This window comes from Macaca nemestrina, chromosome 10, assembly GCF_043159975.1.
Source record: "Macaca nemestrina isolate mMacNem1 chromosome 10, mMacNem.hap1, whole genome shotgun sequence".
In the NCBI taxonomy this organism is placed as follows: domain Eukaryota; kingdom Metazoa; phylum Chordata; class Mammalia; order Primates; family Cercopithecidae; genus Macaca; species Macaca nemestrina.
This window is the reverse complement of record NC_092134.1, coordinates 77,874,196-77,896,125: the sequence shown is the minus strand read 5'-3', so window position 1 is coordinate 77,896,125 and position 21,930 is coordinate 77,874,196. Positions and strand designations below refer to the sequence as shown.

The window sequence follows — 21,930 nt, the reverse complement described above, 5'->3', positions numbered from 1 at the left end:
AGTAATGAACCAGGAGACTCATATAAGCCGCTAACTGGACTCACTTCCTCCCTATTTATCTTCTTTCTGAGCCACAGGGGAATGGCCTTGGCTTCTAGACTTGAGGGCAGAAATGGTGGTCTACTACATATAACAGTGTCTACTACATAATAGGTACTCGATAAATGTTCAATTAGTAAAAGAACAAATGTACAAATGAAAAATGTCTTTATTACTTAAGGTTCGAGCAATTATCATAAGCTTTTCTACAAGCTACTTGTTTTTTAAAGGCTTTAATTTGACTAGGCACAGTGGCTCATGCCTGTAATCCCAGCATTTTGGAATGTCAATGCAGGTGGATTGCTTGAGTTTAGGTGTTCGAAACCAGCCTGGGCAACATGACGAAAACCTGTCTATACACAAAAATAAAAAAAGTAGCTGGGTGTGATGGCATGCACCTGTAGTCCCAGCTACTTGGGAGGCTGAAGTGGGAGGATCACTTGAGCCAAGGAGGTTGAGGCTGCAATGCACCAGGATCTCACCACTGCACTCCAGCCTGGGTGACAGACTGAGACCCTGTCTCTCTCTCTCTCTCTCTCTCTCACACACACATACACACACACACACACACACACACACACACACACACACACGGGGTCAAAATCTTTGAAGACTTTTGAGCACATTTTATTTTGTTGATCTTTTGTATATTTTTAGTCTCAATCTCATTTATTTTTGCTCAGATCTTTATAATTTCTTTCCTTCTACTAATTTCGGCTTTTGTTTGTTCTTGCTTCTCTAGTTCCTTAAGATGCATCATTAGGTTATTTGAAATCTTTCTGGTTTTTTGATGTAGGCATTTATCTCTATAAGCTTGCCTCTTAATACTGCTTTTGCTGTGTCCCATGTTTTGGTATGTTGTATTTCTATTTTTATTTGTTTCAAGGAATTTTTTATTCTTAATTTCTTTCTTCACCCATTGGTTGTTCAGGAACACATTGTTTAATTTCCATGTATTTGCATAGTTTCAAATGTTCTTGTTATGCATTTCTAGTTTTATTCCATTGTGGTCAGGTAAAATACTTGATTTGATTTTAATTTTTAAAATATTTTTGAGACTTTTGTGTGTCCTGACATATGGTCAGTCCTGGAATATATTCTTAGTGCTGATGAAAAGAATGTGTTTTCTGCAGCTGTTGAGTAAAATGTTCTGCAAATATCTTTTAGGTCCATTTGGTCAATGATGCAGTTTAAATCCAATGTTTCTTTGTTGATTTTCTTTCTAGAGAATCTGTCCAGTGCTGAGAGTGGGATGTTGAAGTCTCCAGGTATTATTGTATCAAAGCTTATCTCTCCCTTTAGACCTAATAACATTTCCTTTAAATACCTGGGTACCCTGGTGTTGGGTGCATATATATTTATATTGCTATATTCTCTTGCTAAATTGATCCCTTTATTATTTATGTAATGTCCTTCTTTGGTTTTTGTTTTGTTTTGTTTTGTTTTTTACGGCTTTTGACTTGAAGTCTGTTTTGCCTGATAAAAGCATAGCTACTTCTGTTTACTTTTGATTTCCATTCATATGGAATATCTTTTTCCATCCCTTCACTTTCAGTCTAAAAATGCCTTTACAGGTGAGGTGAGTTTCTTATAGGCAACATATAGTTGAGTCATGTTTCTTTTAACCATAAAGTCAGTAAACATTTTTTTTTTTTTTTTTTTTTTTTTTTGAGAAGGAATCTCACTCTGTCACCTGGACCGGAGTGCAGTGGTACGATCTCCGCTCACTGCAACCTCCACCTCCCAGGTTCAAGTGATTCTCATGCCTCAGCCTCCTGAGTAGCTGAAATTACAGGCATGTGCCACCAGGCCCAGCTAATCTTTGTATTTTTAGTAGAAATGGTGTTTCGCCATGTTGACTAGGCTGGCCTCAAACTCCTGGCCTCAAGTGATCCAACCATGTCGGCCTCCCAAAGTATTGGGATTACAGACATGAGCCACTGTGCCTAACTAGTCAATATCCTTTAAATGGGCATTTAACTTGTTTACATTTAAGATTATTGTTGATAAGTGATGACTTACTCCTATTATCTTATTTGTTGTTTTCTGGTTGTTTTGTATATCCCTTGCTCCTGACTTCTTATCTTATTGTCTATTTTTGTGATTGGTAGTAATAAGATTTGATTCCTTTGTTTTTCCTTTTTCTATTGGCTCTACCAGTGAGTTTATAGTTTTGCATATTTTCATCATGGTGGTTATCATGTTTTCTCTTCCAGATGTACGACTCCCTTGAACATTTCTTGTAAGTCCAGTATGGTGACTATTAATTCCCTTCATTTTTGCTTGTCTGTCACATATTTTATTTCTCCTTCATTCCTGAAGGATGGATTTGCTGGGCATAATATTGTTGGCTAGCAGGGGTTTTTTTTCTTTCAGTATTTTGAATACGTCATTCCATTCTCTCCTGGCCTGTAAGGCTTCTGCTGAGAAATCCACTGTTAGTGTAATGGGGATTCCCTTACATATGACTTAATGCCTTTCCCTGGCTTTTTTTTAGAGTTTTTTCTTTGTCTTTGGCTTCTGACAATTTGACTAAAATGTGTCTTGAAGAGGACATGTTTGGGTTGAATCTATTTGGGGTTTTTTTGAGATTCCTGTATTTGGATGTCCAGCCCTCTCTCAAGAATTGGAAAATTTTTACCTATTATTTTATTAAATATGCTTGCTATACATTTCCCTTATTTTCTCCTTCTAAAATACCCAGAATACAAATATTTGTTTGCTTAATGGTGTCCTGTAAATCCTATAGGCTTTGTTCACTTTTCTCTTTTGTTTTTCAGTCTGCCTGTGCTATTTCAAAAGACCTGTTTTCAACTTTAGAAATTATTTATTCTGCTTGGTCTAGTCTCATTAAAAAGTGAAAATCTTTATTGTCTAGGACCTTTTGCCACACTACTAAATTCAGTGGTGGATGTCTAATAGATATCTCAAACTCAAGCATTCTAACTAGGTGTCTAATCTACACCACCTCCCCATCTCACCTGACAATCTCTCCTTTCCTCCAGCCCCTGGCAAATTTGCTTTACCCACAGCCTTTCCCATCTCAATCCCATGGTTTTAGTCTTAAACAATCCTACTACTTTTGGTTTCTCTGAAGATCTCACCTGACTGGAAACAAGTGCCTATAAATGCATCACTCTGAGCAGTTATAGATGAAGTTAGCTTCAAGCTGGGCAAAAATGTCTGTGTGAACACTAATGGGAAGGGACACTTGAGAATCAAATGACAAATCGATTTGAGAACAAGAAGACACAGAAGAATCAAGGCTAGCCCACTGTGCAGAAGGTACAAAGTTTTGAGAGGCATAAGACATATCTGTCTGTACATTAATTGAAGAAATGCTATTCTTTGGGCCTGTGCTCCCTATTTCTTGCAAAGGATTAGAGAGACTTTTACCCAGGTTCACTTGAACAACCATATTAATTGGCTCAACAACAACAGGATTTACAATTTTTTGAAAGAGGTAGGCTCTTCTTAAGAGAGCAAGCCTCTGAATCTAAGGCATGGATCAGGGTTCCTATTGACAAGGTAGTAGGTGCACAGACTCTGTGGCAGAAGCCTCATCAATACCTCACACCACAGGCTCAGCAGGGAGTCAGCTGCAGGCTAAATGACAAGCATAAGAGAAAACTGCATCACAGGTAACCAAAACCACTTTGGGATATGGTAAACGCAACTTCTGAGGCTATCTCAGAGGTGTTGTAAGAGTCTGCTTTCTGGCATTAGAGCTTCAAGATTATTCAAAAAAAAAAAGCTACTAGTTTTATTTCTGAAGCTTCTGGTTCTTGAGTGTCTGTCTAGGAGTTGGCTGGTTGCTTAGTGATTCAACGGTCTTATTGGACAATCTCTAGCTTTATAGACAGTTCTACATTTTCCTTTTCTAACTAGGTAGATACGTGTGTTCTGCAGGGATCATGGCCAGTTTAGTAAATGTGAGACTGTAATACCATTCCACTGGCATAGGGACAGACACATGTGCACTCGAAAATCTTGCCACAGTCCTCCAAGTGTCTTTTCAAGTCTCATTACTACATTTATGTTCTCAGCACACACTTTCATAAAGTGCTGCTTTATGAGAGAAAATTGAGAAAATGGTTTGTGAGAGCCCGCAGGGCATCCTTCAACTGGACAGTAAAATTTCAGTACGGGTTTTCAAACCATTTCTTTTTCTTTTTTTTTTTTAACTTTTAAGTTCAGAGATACAAGTGCAAGTCTGCAACATAGGTAAACTTGTGTCCTGGGAGTTTGTTGTACAGATTATTTCATCACCCAAGTATTAAGCCTGATACCCATTAGTTATTGTTTCTGATCCTCTCCCTCTCCCTCCTCCCCCTCCACCCTCCAGTAGGCCCCAGTGTATGTTGATCCTTTCTATGTGTCCAGGTGTTCACCTCATTTAGCTTTTCCACCTGTAAGTGAGACCATGCAGTATTTGGTTTTCTGTTCCTGAGTAAATTTGCTAAATATAATGGCCTCCAGCTCCATCCATGTCCCTGCAAAAGACATGTTTTTTTCTTTTTTATGGCTGCATAGTATTCCATGGTATATATGTACCACATTTTCTTTATCCAGCCTATCACTGATGGGCATTTAGGTTGATTCCATGTCTTTCTTATTGTGAATAGTGCTACAATGAGCATACGCATGCATGTGTTTTTATAAGAGAATGATTTATATTGCTTTGGATATATACCCAGTAATGGGATTGCTGGGTTGAACAGCATTTCTGCCTTTAGGTCTTCCAGAATCACCCAACCATTTATCATTGTTGGATGTACTATTCCATCCTGCAGGCAGTGGCTGTTGACCAGGCGCATGCTGAGCATGGGGCTGCTGGGCAGGATCTTGCACAGCCAAGCACTGTGTGCAGGTTGTTGGCCCACACTGCCTGGGACAGCTTGATCACCAACTGCTGGATCAGTTCCCAGGATGAGGGCATCAGGCTGCAGGCTGCTGTCCCTCAGTTGGGGTCCCAGAGGCCCCCACAGTCCTGAGGCAGCCTCGACTTCACTTAGGGCTACCAGGGTGGCCAGGGGGCCAGCCGCCAGCACTGCTGTCAAGGTTCCCATACAGCCACAGAGCCTGATCATCTATACTACTCTCTGATCCGAACTATAATACTCTGTGGGTGGATTAGTGAAAGAAATCAACAATACCTGCTATGCTATGTTCCTTTAATTTAGAAAAAGGCAGATATGAAAAACATGATAACCTCAATTCTGAGTGGGGTAAAGGCAAGAGTATAAAAATTTCTTTGTACATTTCTCTCATTTATTTTATTTTATTTAACACACAAGGAGACAACGTTTCTCTATTTTAAATATCTCAATAAAGAATCTTTACTTGGTGACCATTTTTATCAAATGTGTGGCATTTGATGAAATCATATATACTTCCTCCAAAATATTATGATATAGCCTCCTTTGTGACAAAGAAAACTCCACAGAACATAATATTCTTGGAAAATACTGTCTCTAGTTTGACATGCCATAGATACTAGGCATGTTAGGCCTGTGCCATAATTCAAGTATTCTCTGGGTGGAGCTGAACAATGAGGCAGCTATCTAATCCTAATAGCCATAATACTTTATTTCATGGTAAGTTCCCACACCATTGTAATGTTTGTCCTTTCCCAAAAATATAGAAAATCATAAAAATATCACTAGTAACAATTCAGACTGTCATAACACTTAGTTCTTCCTGCAAAATCAGAAAATCATCAAAATTTGAATAAAATTTCTAAGAACTTTAAAATAGGAAGAGTATCAACAACAGTTAAAATTCATGGAAATTCAGTGTCTACACCAGCAATTCCTTGTTTTGTTTTCTTTTCTAAAACTGTCAATAACAATTGCAAATAAATATCCAAAAAGAAGAGATTATATAGATTATAACTGGCTTATTAATGATTTAAATATTTATTGACTTGAACTGTGGGTGAACAATTCTTTGCATGAGAAAATGCAGGGAAATTCTAGAACTTTCACAGTTTTGCATAAAGTTATTTCTTCTTCATAGGAGCTTCCTGCATCTTTTCAGACCTTTTGGATATGGAGTCTCTGATACAGATCTAATTACTCGCAGAATATATACATGCTCACAATGTAACATCATCATAAATTTGATGGACCAAAACTGTGCCCATCTTGGTCATCCAACTCTAGACTGCCTAGTACCTGGTTCATACTGCACATTTAGTACCAAAATGCCTCTGACTGGTCTGATCCTATATATGAAAAGGGTCTCATTATTATATAACAGAAGCTTGTACATCAAATGGTGATTCAGCATAAACTGTTACCCCTCCCCACTCTTGACCATATCACTCACTCTTTATCCCACACACACTCTCCCTCTCAATGCCTTTGGCTTTGGCAATTTCTCACAAAGTAATGCGCTCCTGCAGTTCTTGCCTGATTCAATTAACTTCCTTTTATCAATAGCTGTATTTTTGTTAGTGTTAGCATCTCCCTTTCTTTGACAAATATTTCACCCTGCTCCAGTCTTGGATTTCTGACAGAACTGTCAATCCACTCATCTCTCCTTATTTGATGTCATTGATAAACATACAATCTGGCTCATTCAACTATGATACCACATTACCCTAGCTAAGAAATTGAGTCAGAGTTAAGCATATGAACCAAGATGGGCCTTATGACCTTTTTGATTTAGACTTGAAAGAAAAGAGAGATGGTGCCATGCTTTCTGGATCATAGATTTTAAGGACTATATATTGGAGACTGTCTACTGTCTTCCAAATGAAAAAATCTGTCTCAATAGAATAATTCCAACCTTAAAAGAAGAGAATGGGGACAGAGTAACTATGTTTGAGTCCCTGTATTCTAGATCTAGTAACACCTGAAACCGGTTACTGCTGGACTTATATGTTATGTGAATTATAAATTTTTGTCTTCACTTAAGATAGTTTGACTTGGGTCACTGTCATGTGAAATCAAAAGATTCCTGAGTATTCCCCCCCGATTTTATTTCTGTGATTTTAAACTAAGTGCTACTCTTCACCATAATACACAATTAGTACCCAACAAAAATGAAACTTAGGACACTCCAACTCTATTACTGGCCAAAGTTCTAGATTCTCCTGTGTTATTCTATATTTTTTCCTTACTTCTACTCCATTTCTGCATTTGACTGGATCCTGACATAGTGCCTAATGCTCCAAAATGCTTTATTTTTTCTGGGACACATCCATGATATAAGATTGTCAGTATCACAATCTCAATTCAGGAAACAGTCTTTCATATCTTGATAAGCCACATACTTTGTCATTCAAGAAAAAGAGGTATGAATCTCTACCATTTTATGATTGCAGAATAATGGTTTCTCTGTGTTATCAGGGATTTAGAATTTAAAAATTGAAGGATTGGCTAACCTACTCCAGGAGGACTACAGTAGAAGAACACAGATGTACCTCTCATAATGTGACTAGAGTTGAGAATACTTGTATTCCATATAAATATGAGTACTCACCATAAGTCTTCTTCAACAAACAGACATACACATATATCTATTAAAAACTTGGTACACAATCGGACTTTTTCTGTGGATGAGTTTCAATCTCATTCCCCACCACTTTAATGCTTGTTTAAAACAAAGAACATTAAAGCAGGACTGTAGAATTAAGCATGAGCCTTTCCTTACCAAGACTCATCCGGCTACTGTCATTTCTGTGTCCCATCTTCTAATAGCAGAAATCAAAGCCAAGCCTATTGCATGGCACCTGCTACTTCCATATGCAATCAACCACCTGCTAATTAGTTAATTGTAAAGGGCCCTTTCTATTATAGTGGGGCAGCAATTGTCTTCACTGAAACAGCCCTTCCTTTTGGTTATGGATTTCTTCTGCCAGCTCAGCATTATCATTCATGGGCAAACTGAATGACTTATTTACTATCATTTTATCTCACAACATTTCTTATAAACAGGAAAAATATTATCATAATTAAATGTACACATATTTATTATATATCACCTTCTACCTTGATGACCCACAGTTTACCAACCCAGAATCTATAACTAACTGCAAATTCCCAAAAGAGAGAAGATAATTGGCTCCACTTGGCTCATGCCTACACTTACTTCATTCTCCTCTGGCCAAGTTCATTCTCTTCTAGTTTTCTCAACATGTGGTGTGGGCTGGAAGAGAAAATAAACAATGATCTATCTTATGTACTATAAAGTTATATCTTTGTCTTCCTCCTCAATCAAGAATTACCCACGAACACATGTTCCCACAAAGCTGTAGACTAGATTGAATTAATCCCTTCTGTAAATTATACTGTTCTTTTGTTACTCCCTCTTTGTTGCCTTTTCTCTAAACTCCTATTGTCCTGGTGTATATGTTATTGCTCTCCAGTAATCTCCCAGGACCATGTTTCTCTTTCCTAACAAATTCTGTATGCTATAATTCTCTATCACATTGGCATTCCCAAAAATCCATACTTGGCACACTCATCTATTAGGACTCTCTGTCTGAAGCCAAACTGGGATCAGAGGAGAGAGATTGTTCACAACTTAATCACAGATATCATCTAGGATCAACCTCAAATACAAACATTCCTCTCACCAAACATAAGCTGAGAATTAATCCTGTACATAGGGCTCTAGGGCAAAGCCAAACACTGATCCTTCCAAGACCATGTCCCTCTACTCCTTCCAATCTGAAATTCCTTTTGTTAGGGAGAGTCATTTAGTAGCTATTAGGAGTAACTTGACAATTATCATTTCCATGTAAACATTTAGAGATTGCAAGTGTGTAAACTTGGAAAAGTTTGAGCAGGAGTGTCAGGAACAAGTGGAAGAGCAGTTCTCAAGTCTAGAAGAAATAGAGGAAGAACAAGACCTCCTACCTCTCATCAGAGGACAGTTATCAGGGTACATGAGACTGAAAGAGAAAAGGAGTTTCTGGGAGGAAATACTAAACCCTACTCCATCTCTCACATTTCTTGACCACTATATGAGACCATCACAGCAACAGAAGGTAAATGCCCTAACCATCTCCCTCTTTAGGAGTCATATGGTGTTATGAACATTAAGAAAACAAGTTATATTGTCTAGCTTTATACATAAATATAATAATGGTATTTTATTTAACATTATGCCCAGGATACACTAGACTGCTCAAAAAAACATATCATTGCAAAATGGCAGTACTAAGTCCTTACCTAAAAATAATATCTTTGAATGTAAATGAACTAACATCTCCAATTAAAAGACAAAGAGGTCTGAATTAAATATATGCTGCCTACAACAAACTCAATTCATCCCTAAGGACACATATAGACTGAAAGTGAAGAGATGGAAAAAGATATTCCATTCAAATGGAAACCAGAGCAGCACTAGCTATACTTATATCCGATAAAATATACTCTAAGCCAAAAACTGTAAAAAGAGACAAAGGAGGTCATTATACAATAATAAAGGGATCAATTCAGCAAAATAATATAACATAGATGCAAAAATCTTTAACAAAATACTAGCTAACTGAATCCAACAGCATATCAAAAAGATAATCCAGCATGATCAAGTGGACTTCATACCAGGGATGCAGGGAAGGTTTAACATACGCAAATCAGTAAGTGTGATATGCCACATAAACAGAATTAAAAACAAAAATCACATGATCATTTAAATAGATGCAGGAAAAACATTCCACAAAATCCAGCATCACTTTATTATTAAAACTCTCAGCAAAACTGGCATACAAGGAAGATACCTCAATGTAACAAAAACCATCTATGACAAACCCACAGCCAACATAATAGTGAATGGGGAAAAGTTGAAAGCATTCCCTCTGAGAACGGGAACAAGACAAGGATGCCCACTCTCACCATTCCTCTTCAACATAGTACTGTAAGTTCTAGCCAGAGAAATCAGACAAGAGAAAGAAATAAATGGCATCAAAATTGGTAAAGAGGAAGTCAAATTGTCATTGTTTGCTGACGATATGATTGTTTACCTCAGAATCCCTAAAGACTCCTCCAGAAAGCCCCTAGAACTAATAAAAGAATTCAGCAAAGTTTCTGGATACAAGATTAATGTATGCAAATCAGTAGCTCTTCTATACACCACAGGGACCAAGCAGAGAATCAAATCAAGAACTCAACCCCTTTTACAATAGCTGCAAAAAACATAAAATACTTAAGAATATACCTAACCAAGGAGGCAAAAGAACTCTACAAGGAAAACTACAAAACACTGCTGAAAGAAATCATAGATGACACAAACAGAAACACATCCCATGTTTCATGGATGGGTAGAATCAATATTGTGAAAATGACCATAATGCCAAAAGCAATCTATAAATTCATTGCAATCCCTATCAAGATACCACCATCATTCTTCACAGAATTAGAAAAAAAAAAATCTAAAATGCATATGGAACCAAAAAAGAGCTCACATAGCCAAATCAAGATTAAGCAAAAAGAACAAATCTGGAGGCATCACACTATCTGATTTCAAACTATACAGTAAGACCACAGTCACCAAAACAGTGTGGTACTGGTATAAAAATAGGCACATAGACCAGTGGAACAGAGTAGAGAACCCAGAAATAAGCCCAAATACTTAAAACCAACTGATCTTCAACAAAGTAAACAAAAACATATAAAGTGGGGAAATGACATGATTTTCAAAAAATGGTGCTCATATATTTGGCTAGCCACATGTAGGAGAATGAAACTGGATCCTCATCTCTCACCTTATACAAAAATCAACTCAAGATGGATTAAGGACTTAAACTTAAGACCTGAAACTATAAAAATTCTAAAAGATAACATTGGAAAAACCCTTCTAGACTTTGGCTTAGGCAAGGGTTTCCTGACCAAGAACCCAAAAACAAATGCAATAAAAACAAAGATAAATAGTTGGGACCTAATGAAACTAAAGAGATTTTGCACAGCAAAAAGAACAGTCAGCAGAGTAAACAGACAATCCATAGAGTGGGAGAACATCTTTATAGTCTATACATCTGACAAGGACTAATATCCAGAATCGACAACAAACTCAAACAAATCAGTAAGAAAAAAACCAAACAATCCCATCAAAAAGTGGGCTAAGGACACAAATAGACAATTCTCAAAAGAAGATATACAAATGGCCAACAAACACATGAAAAAATGCTCAACATCACTAATGATCAGGGAAATGCAAATCAAAACCACAATGTGATTCCACCTTACTCCTGCAAGCATGGCCATAAACAAAAAATTTAAAAACAGTAGATGTTGGCATAGATGTGGTGATCAGGGAATACTTCTACACTGCTGGTGGGAATATAAACTAGTACAGCCACTATGGAAAACAGTGTGGAGATTACTTAAAGAACTAAAAGTAGAACTACCATTTGATCCCATAATCCCACTACTGGTTATCTACCCAGAGGAAAAGAAGCCATGATACGAAAAGATACTTTCACATGCATGTTTATAGCAACACAATTCACAATTGCAAAATCATGGAACCAACCGAAATGCCCATCAATCAACAAGTGGATAAAGAAACTGTGGTGTGTGTATATATATATGTGTATGTGTGTGTGTGTGTGTGTGTGTGTGTGTGTGTGTATATATGATGGAATACCACTCAGCCATAAAAAGGAATGAATTAATGGCATTTGCAGTGACCTGGATGAGACTGGAGACTATTATTCTAAGTGAGGTAACTCAGGAATGGAAAACCAAACATTGTATGTTCTCACTGATATGTGAGAACTTAGCTATGAGGACACAAAGGCATAAGAATGATACGGTGGACTTTGGGGACTTGGGAGGAGGTTGGGAAGAGGGTTAAAGACTACAAATAGGGTCTGGTGTATGCTGCCCAGGTAATGGGTGCACCAAAATCTCACACATCACCACTAAAGAACTTATTCATGTAACCAAATACATCCTGTACCCCCAATAACCTACTGGGGGAGAAATAAATGAATAAATAAATAAATATAAAATGTGTTCTTCTAAAAAAAGAATTAATAAAGATCAAAGCAGAAATAAATAAAATTGAGACTAAAAAAATACAGAAGATCAACAAAACAAAAAGTTGATTTTTTGAAAAGATGAAATTGACAGACCTTTAGCTGGACAGAAAAATTAAGAGATAACACAAATAAGTAAAATCAGAAATGAAAAAGGAGACCTCACAACAGATACCACAGTAATACAAAGGGTCATTAGAGACTGCAATGAACAACTATATGCCAATGAATTCAAAAATCAAAAGGAAATGGATTTATAAATCCCTCAACACATACAACCTACTGAGATGGAGCCTAGAGGAAACTGAAAACCTGAACAGACATGAACAAGTAACAAGATTGAATCAGTAATAATAATAAAAAGTCTCCCAACAAAGAAAGGTCCAGAACTAGATGCCTTCACAACTGAATTCTACCAAACCTTTAAAGAAAAATTAATATCAATTATTCTCAAACTATTTCAAAATGTTGATGCAGAGAGAACTTTTCCCAACTCATTCCATGAGGCCCTGATTCCAAAATCAGAAACGGACACAGAAAAAAAAAAAAAAACATGGGCCAATATTCCTGATGAACATATACACAAAAACCCTCAACAAAATACTAGCAAACAAAATCAAACAATATATCAAACACATAATACACCATGACTAAGTGGGATGTATCCCAGGAATGTAATGATGGTCCAACACATGCAAATCAATAAATGTGATTCATCACATAAAATAGAATGAAGGACAAAAAACACATGATCATCTCAATAGATGAAGAAAAGATACCTGATGGAATTCAATATCCCTTCATGATAAAAACTCTCAAAAAATTAAGTATGGAAAGAAAGTACCTCAACACAATAAAGGCCTTATATGACAAACCCATTATACTGAATCTGATGTCTAATATACTGAAATTAACATTATACTGAAAGCTTTTCTTCTAAGAACTGGAACAAGACAAGGAAATACACACTCACCACTCTTATTCCACATAATAATTGAAGTCCTAGTCAAAGCAATTAGGCAGGAGAAAGAAATGAAAGGCATTCAAATTGGAAAGGAGGAAATCAAGTTGTCCCTGTTTATATATAGAAAATCCTAAAGACTCAACCTAAAAACTCTTAGAACTGAAAAGTAAAGTCACAGGATACAAAAGCAGCATGCAAAAATCAGTAGCATTTCATACATGAACAACTAACTAGCTGAAAAAAGAAATCATTAAGGCAATCCTATTTACAATAGCTATTAAAAATAAAATAGCAAGGAATAAATTTAATCAAGGAAGTGAAAGACCTCTAGAAGGAAAACTACAAAACACTGATGAAAGAAACTAAAGAGGATACAAATGGAAAGATATCACATGCTTGTAGGTCAGAAGAATTAATATTGTTAAAATGACCATAATCCTAAAGCAATCTACAGATTCAATGCAATCCCTATTAAAACAATGACATTCTTCACAGAAATAGAAAAAACAATCTTGAAATGTGTATAGAACCACAAAACACTTCGAAAAGGCAAAGCAACCCTGGACAACAAGAACAAAGCTAAAAGAATCACATTGCCAGACTTCAAAATACACTACAAAGCTGTAGTAACAAAAACAGGGGGAGGGATTGCATTGGGAGTTATACCTGATGTAAATGACGAGTTGATGGGTGCTGACGAGTTGATGGTGCAGCACGCCAACATGACACAAGTATACAAGTATGCATATGTAATAAACCTGCACGTTATCCACATGTACCCTAGAACTTAAAGTATAATAAAAAAAAAAGCATGATACCAGCATGAAAACAGACACATAGACCAATTGAATAGAATGGATAACCCAGATATTAATACACATATCTATAGCCAATTGATTTTGACAAAGGCACCAAGACACTCTTGGGGAAAGGACAGTCTCTTCAAGAAATGGTGCTGGGGAAACTGGATGTCCATATATAGAAATATGAAACTAGACTCCCATCTCTCTCCCTACAAAAATCAACTCAAAATGGATGAAAGACCTAAATGTAAGACCCAAAACTATAAAACTTCTAGAAGAAAACAAAGGGGGAAATCTCCATAACATTGGTCTGGGTAATGATTTATTGGATATAACAACAAAAGCATAAGCAACAAATGTAAAAATATAGACAAACTAATTACATCAAATTTAAAAGCTTCTACACAGTGAAGGAAACAATCAACAGAGTGAGGAGACAATCTATAGAATGGAAGAAAATATTTGCAAACTATTTATCTCACAGGTGATTAATATCCAAAATATATAAGGAATTCAACAACTCAGTAGCAAGAAAACAAATAACCTAATTTAAAAACAGGCATAGAACCTAAATAGAAATTTCTCAAAGGAAGACATACAAATGACAACAGGTATATAAAAAAAAGTTCAACATCACTAATCATCAGAAAAATGCAAATCAAAACCACATGAGATAACACCTCACTCCTGTTGAAATGGTTATCATCATTGGGTATGGTGGCTCATGCCTGAATCCTAGCACTTTGGGAGGCCACGGCAGGAGGATTACTTGAGCTCAGGAGTTTGAGACTAGCCCAGGGAATATAGTGGGACCTCGTCTCTACAAAAAATAAAAATAAAAATAAATAAATTAGCTGGGGCACCGTGGCATGCACCTATAGTCCTAGCTACTCTGGAGGGTGGGGTAGGGAGATCATTTGAGCCCAGGAGGTGGAGGTTACAATGAGCTGAGATTGTGCCGCTGCACTCCATGCTGGGCAACAGAGAGAGACTGTCTCAAAAAAAAAGAGAGGCGGCTATTATCAAAAAGACAAAAGATAACAAGTTTTGGAGAAAGGGGAATCCTTGCACACTGTTGGAAGTTCCCCAAAACTAAAAAATACAATTGTTCCCAAAAGAAAATAAAAATAGGAAAAAAAAAAAAAAAAAAAAAGGCCAAGTACTATGGCTCATACCTGTAATCCCAGTGCTCTGGAAGACCAAGTTGGGGCACATCCCTTGAGTTCAGGAGTTCAACAACCCAAGAACAGCCTGGGCAACATGGCAAAACCCCGTCTCTACAAAAAATACAAAAATTACCCAGGTGTGATGGCAAGTCCCTGCAGTCCTAGCTACTTGAGAGGCTGAGGTAGAAGGATTGCTTGAGCCCAGAAGGTTGAGGCTGCAGGAAGCCATGTTTGTGGCATTGCATTCCAGCCTGGGAGACAGAGATTCTGTCTCAAAAAAACAAAATAGAATTACAAAATGATTTAGCAATCCTATTAATGGGCATATATCCAAAGGAAATTATATCAGTATGCCAAAGAGAAGATATCTGCATTCCCATGTTTATTGTGGCACTATTCACAAAAGTCAAGATACAGAACTAACCTAAGGGTCCATCAATGGATGAATTAATGAATAAAGCAAATGTAGTACATATACACAATGGAATAATATTCAGCCATAAAAATTTAATCCTATCATTTGGGACAACACGGATGAACCTGGAGGATATTATGTTAAGTGAAATAAGCCAAGCACAGAAAGACAAATTCTGCATGATCTCACTTACATGTGAAATCTCAAAAACCTGATCTCACAGAACTAGAGAGTAGAATGGTGTTACCAAAGACTGGGACAGTTGTAGGGGGGAGGATTGGGGAGATATTGGTCAAAGGATACAAAATTACGGTTAGATAAAGAGGAATAAGTTCACGAGATATGTTGCATTGTGACTACAATTAATATAAAATACATTGTATTCTTGAAAAATGCTGAGAATGGATGTTAAGTGTTCTAACCACAAAAATGATAGCTATGTGAACTAATGCATATGTTAATTAGCTAGATTTAACCATTCCAAAATGTTATATTCTTCAAAACATCATGATATACATGATAAATACATACAATTTAACTGTCAATTTAAATAAATAAATAAAGTTGAAAAAATACTGGTAATTGTTCTATTTCCCACAATTTTTTTTGTTTTGTTTTGTCGAAATAGGATTTCATTATGTTGCTGAGACTGGTCTCGAACTTCTGGGCTCAAGCAATCCACCTGCTTCAGGCTCCCAAAGTGCTGGGACTACAGACATAAGACACCATGCCCAGCCCATGATTATTTTTAACCATCATTATTTCTGCAGTTTTCATAAGGCTTTTGTAATATACTGATGTTCTCCTGTAAAATTCTTTAGAGTCTCTTTAGACTTCTTCCCTAAACTCCTATTAAAAGTTCAATTCAAGAGTTCTCAAAAATTAGGGTTCATTAGTATGTTCTGCATGTGGGTCTCTTGAGATCTTTTATTTCTTTCCTCAAATGATTATGTTGAGGTCTCCTCAGAATAGAAATTTTAAAATGTGTTTCAGTCTGGTGTGAAATCAGAGAGGATGCACATATCTATGTTCAAATAAGGCAAAGTAGAGGAAATAAATATTTGAAGGGAGAGTGCTTCCTAGGGTTTTATTCCCACTAGTATAACTTTGCATAGCTTAAAATAAGTCACATCTCAAAGGATTAGTTACTGGCCAAGGTGCATTTAAATTAATGTGCAAATAGGAAGTAGCAAATGAGAACTAAACTGATATATAACCGGATGAGTAAGATTTTTCTTACTAAGTTTTCATAAGTTTGTGAACTTTGTGAATGATTACATCAACAAATCACGGTTGGAAAAGCAAACAAGTTGAATTTTATGCCACCTCTCATCCATATCTGACTTCTAAATTGTGATCCATTCCACAGATGTCTATGGTCAAAATCCTATAACATTTGTCCTGAAAGTCAAGTGTAAGTATATTCTCAGCTTATAGTTATATCTATGTTACCTTTTTGTAATTGTGGAACATGAAATCATGTAACTGTAATTTTTTTTTTGTTTAATTAAAAAGTACCTTATGCTTGTAGCCCCTTTCCTGAAAGTAACTAGTCCATTCAGAGGCTTAGAGAATGTGTAGCATGGGCCCCAAGTACAAATAAACACTTCTCCTTAAATGTCAGTGGGGAAGATTTAAAGGAACAGATAGCTCAGTGTCCTGAAAACGAAGGACAAGGAACAGTTCTGTGCCCAAACAAACCTTACACACATTGAGTCCTTTTTACAGTCAAACCACAATGTATATATATACTTTGAAACATAACATTGTACATGATAAATACAAACAATTTGATGTCAATTTAAAAAAAAAAACAAATCCCTGAAAAAAAAACAAAATTATTATATTCCTCTTACTCTCAATAACAAACAGAACAAATATAGATTTTTATTATTTGGTGATAGAAGAGCACCAACTATGAACAAGAAAATTTCAAGCGGGGGTGGAGGGAGGGAGAGCATCAGGAAGAATAGCTAATGGATGCTGGGCACCACCATGGCACACATTTACTTATGTAACAAACCTGCACATTCTGTACATGTACTTCTGACCTTAAAATAAAAGTTGAAGAAAAAAGAAAAATACGGTCTTACTGATAAAGGCCTGGCTCTCAGCTCTTGAAATCCCAGCAAAGATGAGGTAACACACATGACTCTCTGGCCATTCATCAGTGGAAAAAGAAAGGCAAAGGTAAAATCAAGTTACAGAACCAAGTAGCTTTATGTTAGGCTAGACTTTGAAAGTTTTAGTTTCTAGGCAAGAAATCTAGGGAAGAAAGTACAACTGTATCATAAATGGCCAAGGATAAATCGGCAAATGAAGAACAAAGTAAAGTGGCAGGGGCACTAATTTTTTTCATTTATTTAACGAGTATGTATTTTGCCCATACTGTGTGTTTTTGCTGTTGTTATTGGGAGATAAATGAATATCAGAAAAGAAGAAAAATATATTTATAAAGAGATCTAGCATAAACCAACACTATAATCATACAATAAGCCTTGATTCTCTTGTCCTTCACCTGCTCTTAAGGAACTTATAAACTAGTTTTGGAAAGATGACACACACATAAGATAGAAAATGGTTGATGCCTGAACAGAATGCATCATTATGTTAATTCTTATCTTAGAATCAGACATTTCTCTGCATTTATTTTGTGTCCCAGATATTCAGATATTCATTTTGATTTTAAAATTCCACATAGAGTACAGTCACTATGGAAAACATATAGCATTTCCTCAAAAAAAATTAAAAACAGAATTACCATACAATCCAACAATGTATATCTCTGGGCATATATCCAAAAGAATTGAAAGAACTTTTTAATGATTGCCATTCTAACTGGTGTGAGATGGTTTCTCATTGTGGTTTTGATTTGCATTTCTCTGATGGCCAGTGATGACGAGCATTTTTTCATGTGTTTGTTGGCTGTATGCACGTCTTCTTTTGAGAAGTGTCTGTTCATATCCTTTGCCCACTTTTTGATGGGGTTGTTTGTTTTTTCTTGTAAATTTGGTTGAGTTCTTTATAGGTTCTGGATATTAGCCCTTTGTCAGATGAGTAGATTGCAAAAATTTTCTCCCATTCTGTAGGTTGCCTGTTCACTCTGATGGCAGTTTCTTTTGTTGTGCAGCAGCTCTTTAGTTTAATTAGATCCCATTTGTCAATTACGGCTTTTGCTGCTGTTGCTTTTGGCGTTTTAGACATGAAGTCCTTTCCCATGCCTATGTCCTGAATGGTATTACCTAGGTTTTCTTCTAGGGTTTTCATGGTTTTAGGTCTAACATTTAAGTCTCTAATCCATCTTGAATTAATTTTTGTATAAGGAGTAAGGAAAGGATCCAGTTTCAGCTTTCTACTTATGGCTAGCCAATTTTCCCAGCAACATTTATTAAATAGGGAATCATTTCCCCATTTCTTGTTTTTCTCAGGTTCGTCAAAGATCAGATGGCTGTAGATGTGTGGTATTATTTCTGAGGGCTCTGTTCTGTTCCATTGGTCTATATCTCTGTTTTGGTACCAGTACCATGCTATTTTGGTTACTGTACCCTTGTAGTACAGTTTGAAGTCAGGTAGCATGATGCCTCCAGCTTTGTTCTCTTGACTTAGGATTGTCTTGGCAATGCGGGGTCTTTTTTGGTTCCATATGAACTTTAAAGTAGTTTTTTCCAATTCTGTGAAGAAAGTCATTGGTAGCTTAATGGGGATGGCATTGAATGTTTAGATTACCTTGGGCAGTAAGGCCATTTTCATGATATTGATTCTTCCTATCCATGAGCATGGTATGTTCTTCCATTTGTTTGTGTCCCCTTTTATTTCACTGAGCAGTGGTTTGTAGTTCTCCATGAAGAGGTCCTTTACATCCCTTGTAAGTTGGATTCCTAGGTATTTTATTCTCTTTGCTGGAAAGGATGTGGAGAAATAGGAACACTTTTATACCATTGGTGGGATTGTAAACTGGTTCAACCATTGTGGAAAACAGTATGGCGATTCCTCAAGGATCTAGAACTAGAAATACCATATGACCCAGCCATCCCATTACTGGGTATACACCCAAAGGATTATAAATCATGCTGCTATAAAGACACATGCACACATATGTTTATTGCAGCACTATTCACAATAGCAAAGACTTGGAATCAACCCAAATGTCCATCAGTGACAGACTGGATTAAGAAAATGTGGCACATATATACCATGGAATACTATGCAGCCATCAAAAAGGATGAGTTCGTGTCCTTTGTAGGGACATGGATGCAGCTGGAAACCATCATTCTCAGCAAACTATTGCAAGAACAGAAAACCAAACACCGCATATTCTCACTCACAGGTGGGAACTGAACAATGAGATCACTTGGACTCTGGAAGGGGAACATCACACTCTGAGGCCTATTATGGGGAGGGGGGAGGGGGGAGGGATGGCACTGGGAGTTATACCTGATGTAAATGATGAGTTGATGGGTGCTGACGAGTTGATGGGTGCAGCACACCAACATGGCACAAGTATACATATGTAACAAACCTGCACGTTGTACACATGTACCCTAGAACTTAAAGCATAATAAAAAATTTTTAAAAATTTAAAAATTAAACAAAAAAGAATTGAAAAGAGGCTCTCAAAGAGATATTTGCACATCTATGTTCATAGCAGCGCTATTCACAATAGCCAAGTAGAAGCAATCAAACTTCCATCAACAGATGAAGAAGTAAACAAAATGTGGTACGCACATACAATTGCGTATTATTCAACATTAAAAAGGAAAGAAATCTTGTCACATGCTACAACATGAATAAACCTTGAGCTCGGGCCTGAGGGAAAGCAGACACCAGCAGCAAATATTTAGAGACTGGTAATAGTTACAAGAGTCCACATATTCAAAAATCAAAGGGAAGCTGTGGAATCTTTGATTATCACAGTTTCAATGGTACTGCTGATTCCATCCCAAAGACTTTTCAACTGTGAGCTACCTTTTTTCTTTTTTCTTTTCCCTCTGAGACAAAGACAGTGATGAAAGAAACATCACTGCCAAATTAACAGATATAATGAAAGATCAAAAGTAGAGACATGTTCAAAGTGAAAATAAAAACTGGAAATGGAGAATTTAGGCATTCGTTTTGAAGGTAAGCTAGGAAAGTATATGAAAATTGTTAAGAGGAGTTTTAGAGAAAATCCTACATGAGAATTTAAGAAAATAGTTGTTGTAAAGAGCCAGCTCTTATCCAATAAAAAAAAAATTTGAGTAAGACTGTCAAAAAAAAAAAGACACTTAAACTAATCCTATGGGTAAAACTTGCCTCTCCAAAATGTTCTTGAGCTCTTCTGTGTTCATCACTAACATTTTTCCTCTATACATTCACAAGCAGCAAAAGTTAGAAATGAAAAACCAAACCTTTCTCACAGGATTCATTCTGCTTGGACTAACAGACAACCCAGAGCTTCGAATTATCATTTTTGTATTTCTCTTCCTCACCTACATATTCAGCATCATTGGAAATCTGATCATCATCATCCTTACACTACTTGACTCCCACCTCCAGACCCCCATGTATTTTTTCCTCCGGAACTTCTCCTTCTTATAAATTTTCTTTACAACCACTTTTACTCCCAGGCTACTGTTCAGCATCTCAACTGGGAATAAAGCCATCAGCTTTGCTGGATGCTTCACTCAATATGTTTTTGCCATATTCCTCGGGGCCACAGAGTTTTGTCTTCTGGCTGCCATGTCCTATGACCGTTATGTAGCCATCTGCAAATTCCTGCATTACACCACCATTGTGAGCAGGAGGATCCACATTAAGCTGGTTCTCTGCTCTTGACTGAGTGGATTCTTGATCATCTTTGTCCCAATCATCTTCACCAGTCAGCTGGATTTCTGTGCCTCCAACAGAAATCATTATTATTGTGAATCATTATTATTGTGACTATGGACCCCTCATAGAAATAGCTTGCTCAGACACAAGTCTACTGGAACTGGTTGACTTTTTCTAAGCAGTTATGACCTTGATGATCACCCTGATGCTAGTGATTCTCTCCTACACAAACATTATCAGGACTATTCTGAAGCTCCCCACTGCTCAGCAAAGAAAAAGGGCTTTTTCCACATGTTCTTCCCACGTGGTTGTCATCTCTCTTTCTTATGACAGCTGCATCTTCATGTACATAAAACCTTCAGCAAAAGAAGGTGTTGCCTTCAATAAAGGAGTAGCTGTGCTCAATATCTCAGTTGCCTCTTCACTGAACCCATTCATTTACACTCTAAGGAATAAACAAGTAAAACAAGCCTTCAAGGACATGGTCAGAAAAATTGTGAGTCTTTATTCAGTTTAATCACCCCGAAATAAATAGAACTTTTGAATGATATTCATGGAGCTCCTCCAGCTGATAACTTGAGCTTCAGATTTCTCCTTTTGTTAAAGTGATTTCTCAGAAAAATACAATGTGAGCATGTGTCTTCTTTTTTTTTTTTCAAACTTGCTGACAAAAGTATTCAGAGAAGGCAAGTTCAAATTTTTTTCTGGTAGATATAGTTTAATAAAGGGAAAAATTAGGAAAA

General features: G+C 36.7%; 1 protein-coding gene and 2 pseudogenes across 1 annotated transcript in view; 2 read left to right on the top strand and 1 right to left on the bottom strand.

The window, feature by feature from the left end:
- LOC105474189 (olfactory receptor 6C4) overlaps nt 1-1,299 on the top strand; it is a 74,585-nt gene extending 73,286 nt beyond the window's left edge. Inside the window, exon 5 of the transcript XR_011608557.1 lies at nt 1,266-1,299. The gene's annotated coding sequence lies outside the window, so the exon portion shown is untranslated. The remainder of the gene's footprint in view (nt 1-1,265) is intronic.
- Nucleotides 1,300-3,102: 1,803 nt separating this feature from the next.
- Nucleotides 3,103-4,978, bottom strand: LOC105474384 (ATM interactor pseudogene; annotated as a pseudogene).
- A 15,774-nt stretch (nt 4,979-20,752) lies between these two features.
- Nucleotides 20,753-21,704, top strand: LOC105474383 (olfactory receptor 6C4-like; annotated as a pseudogene).
- The last annotated feature ends 226 nt before the right edge of the window (nt 21,705-21,930 follow it).